This window comes from Phocoena sinus, chromosome 5 (assembly GCF_008692025.1).
Source record: "Phocoena sinus isolate mPhoSin1 chromosome 5, mPhoSin1.pri, whole genome shotgun sequence".
Lineage (NCBI taxonomy): Eukaryota > Metazoa > Chordata > Mammalia > Artiodactyla > Phocoenidae > Phocoena > Phocoena sinus.
This window is the reverse complement of record NC_045767.1, coordinates 31,355,369-31,362,880: the sequence shown is the minus strand read 5'-3', so window position 1 is coordinate 31,362,880 and position 7,512 is coordinate 31,355,369. Positions and strand designations below refer to the sequence as shown.

General features: G+C 41.7%; 1 non-coding gene across 1 annotated transcript; it reads right to left on the bottom strand.

Annotated features, from left to right (window-relative positions):
* Positions 1-6,085: 6,085 nt before the first annotated feature.
* On the bottom strand, positions 6,086-6,191 carry LOC116754871. Its single transcript, XR_004350200.1, has one exon. It is a non-coding gene; the product is annotated as a U6 spliceosomal RNA (small nuclear RNA).
* Between the last annotated feature and the right edge of the window lie 1,321 nt (positions 6,192-7,512).

Sequence of the window (7,512 nt, the reverse complement as noted above, 5' to 3'; positions counted from 1 at the left end):
CCTTCCTTCCTTTCCTTTCTCTCCCTTCCTCCCTTCCTTCATTCCTTCCTTCCTTTCTCTCCCTTTCTTTCTTTCTTCCTTCCGTTCCTTTCTTTCTTTCTCTCTCCCTTCCTTCCTTCATTCCTTCCTTCCTTTCTTTCTCTCCCTTTCTTTCTTCTTTCTCTCTTCCTTCCTTCCTTCCTTCCTTTCTCTCTCCCTTTCTTCTTTCTTTCTTTCTTCTTTCCTTCCTCCCTCCTTCCCTCCCTCCCTTCCTTCCTTCCTTCCTTCCTTCCTTCCTTCCTTCCTTCCTTCCCTCTTTCTTTCTCCCATTATTTTCTTGTAAACATTCAAAGAGAGGCGCTCTCTGGAGACATCAGGAGGTTCATCTCCATTCTCGTTTTGAGCATATTCCAATACCATAATCTACTCAACAAAAGTAACAAGTCTTATGCCCTAAGGATAAGTAACAGGGACTCAGCCTGTTATTTGTTGGGAGGGATAATATATACCGTGTTTCAGACACCTGCTTTAACAATAATTGCACTTCTAATTTCTCTGAAACTATACAGATTACAAAACATTCACTTGACTTATCTGGTTCAGTCCTCAAAACAGCCATGTGGGAGATGAGCCTGAGAGTTACCATCCCCTTTAACACACGGGGACAGTGATTGCAGATCTACCTGATGGTGAACTTGGAATTCATTCCTAGGTTTCTTGACTCCTTTAGGATGATCTTCTCACACTGATCAAATTTGAAGTTAAACATGTGGACAGAAGGAAACCTAATTAACTATAACGTTAAATCATAAATTATTTGACGAAGTAGAGATCATCTGGTTTAACCCCTCTGTTTTGTAGATAAGAACAGCTAGGTACAGGAAAGGTAAAATCTCGCTCAGGGTCACGCAACTACTTAGCCATAGAGTTTAGATGAGATCATTTCATTCCTTGTGTTTTGAAAGACAGCAGAGAAAGCCTGATTTACCCATAAGAACACACTTGCTAAATGTTTGTAACTGACCTTTTTCTTGAATAAAGTTGTTTTTAATTAATATTAATGCCCTGCAGGAGTAGTAGAATAACATTGCCTAAGACAGGTTGAGAAATGGAGTTCTATGACGAACAGTGTGTTAAGAATTCTTACCGTTATCAGTGAAGGGCAGAAGGCACTTAGGAAACTTGCAACAAATCCCAATCACGTAACCTTGGTCTAGTTCCATACTTGAAAGAAGTGTACACCTGCTCTCAAACCACCTAGACCTGGTGAAGTCACAGACAGTCATGCTCCCTCCGTAAACTCCATGGTCCCTTGTTATTTCCAAGTGCTTTGAAGTATGTTCTTTAAATAATGCTGGACTAAGGGTCTTGGATTCTTGAGCTGGTTCTTCCATAAACTAGCCGGGTTTCTTGATCTTTTGGAGGCCAAACTTCTTTAAAATGTTCAAATTTTGTGTTAAAAAGAAATGCCAATCATTCTCTGACTAACAACATTATAAGGAAGGCTAAAAAGAGACCATGACTGTGGAATGAGTGTCAGGATTATTAAGATCTCATTGCTCTTGTCTTCTTTGTTCTTTTATTATTTTTTAACCGGACCTTTCAGTAGGGTTGACTACTCCTTTCTCCTTGAAACGCTTCCCCTTTTGATTTCTTGACATGACCACACTTTCTTGATTTTCTTTTTCTCTCACTCAACATTCTCAACATTTAACTTGGTATCTCTGCAAGTAGGATCCTAGGCTTTTCCTTTTCTCTTGCACTCTTTCCCAAGGCAACCCAGAAATAATTCCCTTGGATTCAGAACCCATCAAGATGCCAAAATTATACCTCTACCTAGATTTCTCTTCTCAGTCCCAGATTCTCATCTCCACTTCCTTTCTTGACATCTCCGCTGTGAGGTTTTGTAGACACCTCACACCTAACGAGTCCAAAACGGAAGCTTTGAACCCACTCCCAAAACTACAGCTTCCAATAAACGCCCCCATCGCCAGGCATTTATTTATTCGTTCAAAACATATCAAATTCTCAGTGTGCCACTGAACGTTTCAGTTGCTGGAGAGAAGCAGTGAACTAGACTGAATGTGCCTGCCTTCAGTGGCTCTTGCTCCAGATCTGCACTGTCCAGTACATAGCCACTAGCCACAGGCGATTATTAAGGACTTGAAATGTGACTAGTCGGAACTGAGGTGCACTGTCTGTCAGTGTAAAATACACACTGTATTTTGAAGACTCAGTACAAAAAGAACAGTAAGATCTCTCATTATTTTTTCTTTTACAAATTTACTTTACTTATTTATTTTTGGCCGTGCTGTGTCTTCGTTGCTGCGCCCGGGCTTTCTCTAGTTGCGGCGAGCGGGGGCTACTCTTCATTGCAGTGTGTGGGGTTCTCATTGCGATGGCTTCTCTTATTGCAGATCATGGGCTGTAGGCGCATGGGCTTCAGTAGTTGTGGCTCGTGGGCTCTAGAGCGCGGGCTCTAAAGCGCAGGCTCAGTAGTTGTGGCACACGGACTAAGTTTGCTCTGCAGCATGTGGGATCTTCCTGGACCAGGACTCGAACCCATGTCCCATGCATTGGCAGGCGGATTCTTAACCAGTGTGCCACCAGGGAAGCCCCTCCCATTATTTCTTATTTTATTTGCTTATTGAAATAATATTATGGATATATCGGTTTAAGTAAAATATATCATGAAAACTAATTTCACATCTTTTTTAATGTGACTACTAGCAAATTTTAAATTACCTATGTGTTTTGCATTACTTTTTAAAAAATTTTAAGTGGAAGTAGAGTTGATTTACAATTCTGTGTTAATTTCAGTTGTACAGCAAAGTGATTCAGTTATACATATATATATTCTTTATATATATATCTATATATTCTTTTTCAGATTCTTTTCCATTATAGGTTATTACAAAATATTGAGTATAGTTCCCTGTGCTATGCAGTTGGTCCTTGTTGGTTATCTCTTTTATATATAGTAGTGTGTATATGTTAATCTGAAACTCCTAATTTATCCCTCCCCTCCCTTTCCCCTTTGGTAACCGTAAGTTTGTTTTCTATGTCTGTGGGTCTATTTATTTCTGTTTTGTGTATAATTTCATTTGCATCTTTTTTTTTAACATATAAGCGATATCATATGATATTTGTCTTTTTCTTTCCAGCTTATTTCATTTAATATGATGATCTCTAGGTCCATCCCTCTTGCTGCAAATGGCATTATTTCATTTTTTTTAAGGCTGAGTTATATTCCATTGTATATATGTACCACATCTTCTTTATCCTTTCATCTGTCAGTGGACATTTAGGTTGCTTCCATGTCTTGGCTATTGTAAATAGTGTTGCTGTAAACACTGGGGTGCATGTATCTTCTTGAATTATGGTTTTCTTTGAATATATGCCCAGGAGTCGGATTACTGGATCATGCATTACTTTTCAATTTGACAGCATTATTCTTGATGGACAGAGTAAACAACTAAACAAATAAAATAACAAGATAATGGCTTAAGTTGCTTTAATTGTGGTAAGTGACTTGAAGGAAATAAACTGAGGGAAATGATCCTCAGCCAGAAGCCTGGGAGTCCTGGATAATTTTTTTCTCAACTCCATCCCCATGTCAAATTATTTTTAAGTCCTGTTGCCTCCACTTCAAAATACATTGTAAATCTATGTGCTATCACCCTATCAACTACCACCCTGTGTAAGCCTTCTGCATCTTGCAGGACTATGCAAATATGCTCTGTTAACTCATTTCCTTGCTTCCCCTTCCCATCCTATGCAGCGAAATCATGTCCCTTTCCTCCTTAAAACCCATCAATGTCTTCCAGCGTTCTTCTCCAGGCTCATTTTGGACACCCTCCACCACCGAACACACACACCACACCCGTCTCCCTTGTCCTTCATCACTTCAAAGACTGCATTTGCTTCAGTTTCAGTTTAAACATCAGTTTAAACAGTCAGCCTCAGAGAGGTCATTCTTGCCTATTCTGTCTCAAATAGTTCTTAATGAATTAAAAAAACTAATCTCTCCCCTGTTCCTCTGTCTTAATTTCCTCTTTGGTCTTTATCTATCTTGTTCATCATTGTACCCCAGCACTAGCACAGCCCTTGGCATATGGTAGACTGATAAATATTTGTTGACGGACTGACTGAAAGGGAAAATCCATTTAAAGACTCAGTACCTTGTTTTGAAGATGAAAGTTCTTACAGCCATTTAGCCCTTGTGTGTTGACTGCCAACTTACATTTTTAACTATTTCTTTAGGTGAGAGATATTTAGACTCATTATCTTTTATGGGAAAGCAAGTTAACTGTTACATAAAAGATCATTTTCCCATTGTTTAACTTATTTCACAATGTGGAATATATAATATTAACTAAGTACCACGAATGGTCTTTAACTAAAAGACAGACACATAACAGCACCAAAATAAAGATGGATAAAGTCAACAGATCACCCTATGGAATACTTTGTCAAAAAACAAAGGTATTCTTGATGTATTTTCTCATGTGCTTCTCCATCCTATGACTATTTGGTAGGAGTGGGTGCTGGAGTGGCTTTCCTCCCCGAAGTTGATGTTTCCTCAGTTTGGGTCCTGACCCTATTGATTGGCTCACCCTGTTGAGCGGGTTCTGACCTGAACGTCACAGATTTCTCAACCATCTAGGCTTGGTCAAACAAACCATACTGGTGCATGACTGAAGTGAGAAAGCACAGCTCACATGAGTTTGGGACTTAAAGAATTCCACTCAATAGACTGATGTGAGAAGAGTCTGAATGGCAGGTTTTAATTTTTAAGTCAGTGAGAAACATGCAAAGGCGAATGCAGCGCATGTCCCCAGCAACAGAGGTTTTCCAGCTGTTGCCAAACCCAAGTTTATGTGCCCAACACACAGTGAGGCGAAGAAAATTGAAATGTCAGAGTCTGGAGCAGGGAAAGGTTTATTGCAGGGCCAAGCAAGGAGAACGGGTGGTTGGTGCTCAGAAAACCCTAAATCCCTGATGGTTTTCAGGGAAGAGTTTTTATAGGCAAAATTTGGGGTGGGGGCTGCAGTGTGTGTGACTTTCTAATGATTGGTTGGTGGTGAGGTAACAGGGGAGTGGTCCAGGAATCTTAGGCTCAGCCTGAAGTTTCCATCTTCCACCTGGGTGGCGGGGCCTTAGTTCCTGAGGAAGAACTCAAAGATACATTGTTATGGATATTCCCTGGGGAGGAAGCAGGACCCTGCCCCACCTGGTTTCTTGACTGCTCCTCCCCTATTTCTACATTCCCTCTCTTCCCTGATTAGCAACTGTTTGAATCTGCCCTTTGGAATTCAGGGAAAGTTAAGGAGACTGAATGAACTCTGTTTCTTACAAACAAGAAATTGGGGGAGAAGGGAGCAATGCAGAGAAACGATTTGTACCTGGGAGGCCCTCACAGAGTCGTGCTTTGTTTCAAGATGAAGGCATAGACATACACAGAGGGAAGACCATGTGAAGACATAGGGAGAAGATGGCCATCTGCAAGCCAAGGAGAGAGGCCTCAGAACAAACCAACCCTGCTGACAGCTTGAGCTCAGACTCCTAGCCTCCAGAATTGTGAGACAATAAATTTCTGTTGTCTAAGCTATTCTATTGCAGGAGAATGGGGCACAAGAAAATGGTCACATCTCAGGTCTCAGCCAAGTCCTTGGGACAGGCCACCAAGTGAGGGTCCTTGACTTTGCCCAGGGAAGAATTCAAGCGTGAGCCATAGTAAAGGGAAAGCAAGTTTATTTAAAGAGATACACATCCTATAGTCAGAATGTAGTCTGTCTCAGAATGTGAGAGTGGCCCTGGGTTGTGGGGTGGTTAGTTTTTATTGGCTGGGTAATTTCGTATGCTAACAAGTGGGAAGAATATTCTAACTATGTTGAAGAAGGGGCAGGAATTTCCAGGAACTGGGCCATCACCCACTTTTTGGCCTTTTATGGTCAGCCTGGGAACTGTCATGGCACCTGTGGGTGAGTCATTTAGCATATGCTAATATATTACAATGAGTGTATAGGGAGGCTCAAGGTCTACTGGAAATTGAATCTTCCTCCATCTTGGGCCTAATTGGTTGTAACCAGAATTATTTTTAAACAAAAATATGGAACGCTTTACAAATTTGTGTGTCATCCTTGCGCAGGGAACATGCTAATCTTCTCTTGTCGTTCCAATTTTCGTATATGTGCTGCCGAAGCAAGCACATGGTGGTAACCAGTTTTTGTCATATCCTCAAAGGCTGTCATTCTTTTAAAGGTTGTGCCCTTGGGACTTCCCTGGCGGTCCAGTGGTTTAGACTCTGAGCTGCCAATGCAGGGGCGAGGGTTCCATCCCTGGTTGGGGAGCTAAGATTCCACATGCCACCCAGCATGGCAAAAAAAAAAAAAAAAAAGGTTGTGCCATGCCCCCTTCCTTCCTGTCTCAATTCAATCTGTAGTACTTTGCTATGACAGCCCTAGCAAACTAGTACACCATAATCATTGTATTTTTCAGATGAGAAAACTGAAGAGCAAAGATATTAAGTAACTTCTCCAATTAATAAATGAAAAAGCCAGGATTTGAACGTTGGTAAACTGATACCTAGACTTGTTCTCCTACCTATTGTGCGTGCTCTCTGCGTGGATGAATTGATAAAGAAGATAACTGGATAGAGGGCAAAAAGTTTCCTTCTTGCTCCAACTGGATCACACACAATTAGGCCAATTATTGAAATGTATTTTCCAAGGATGTAATCCATATAAGGTCTTGATGTTTTCCTCTGCAGGAGCTGGCAGAGGTTGGGGGCAAGTAATAAAGTCCCCGGGTCAGCAACTGATGGGCTGGGGAGGTGCGCTGAGCTCCGCAGGACGTTTATAGAATGTAGATCGAGCTAGACTCTTGCTCCATACATTGCTCTGCACTCCTGTTGTTCCCAGCAGATCGTGCTGGAGTACCTCCTTCTGGCCTCTCTTGACAGCTGTACATCTATTAATACTGCAAACAAACAAAACAAACAAACAAAAAAACCCTCATATATCAAGGAACACACTTAAAAAACATGGATGTAGATAACCTAAACGTTGGAGCTGTTACAGCTGAAGTGCTTTTAGTTCTAAGTAGGGAAAGCATTCTGTGACCTGTGAGTTTACACCTGGATCCTCCGCTGGTTGGGGTCATGAAAAGCACCATCTCTAGAAAGATTGACTTATTTTACATGGGAAAGGAAGGTCTGTTTCTCAGTGTACACTGCGGGGTAACACGGGACAAACTTGCCTAGTGAAAGGAATCCCTCAGGAAGTTTTTTTTTTTTTTAATTAATTAATTTTTGGTTGCGTTGGGTCCTTGTTGCTGTGCACGGGCTTTCTCTAGTTGCGGTGAGCAGGGGGCTACTCTTCGTTGTGTTACGCGGGCTTCTCATTGCGGTGGCTTCTCTTGTTGTGGAGCATGGGCTCCAGAGCGCACGGGCTTCGGCGCTGTGGCTTGCGGGCTCTAGAGCGCAGGCTCAGTAGTTGTGGCTCGCGGGCTGTAGAGCGCAGGCTCAGTAGT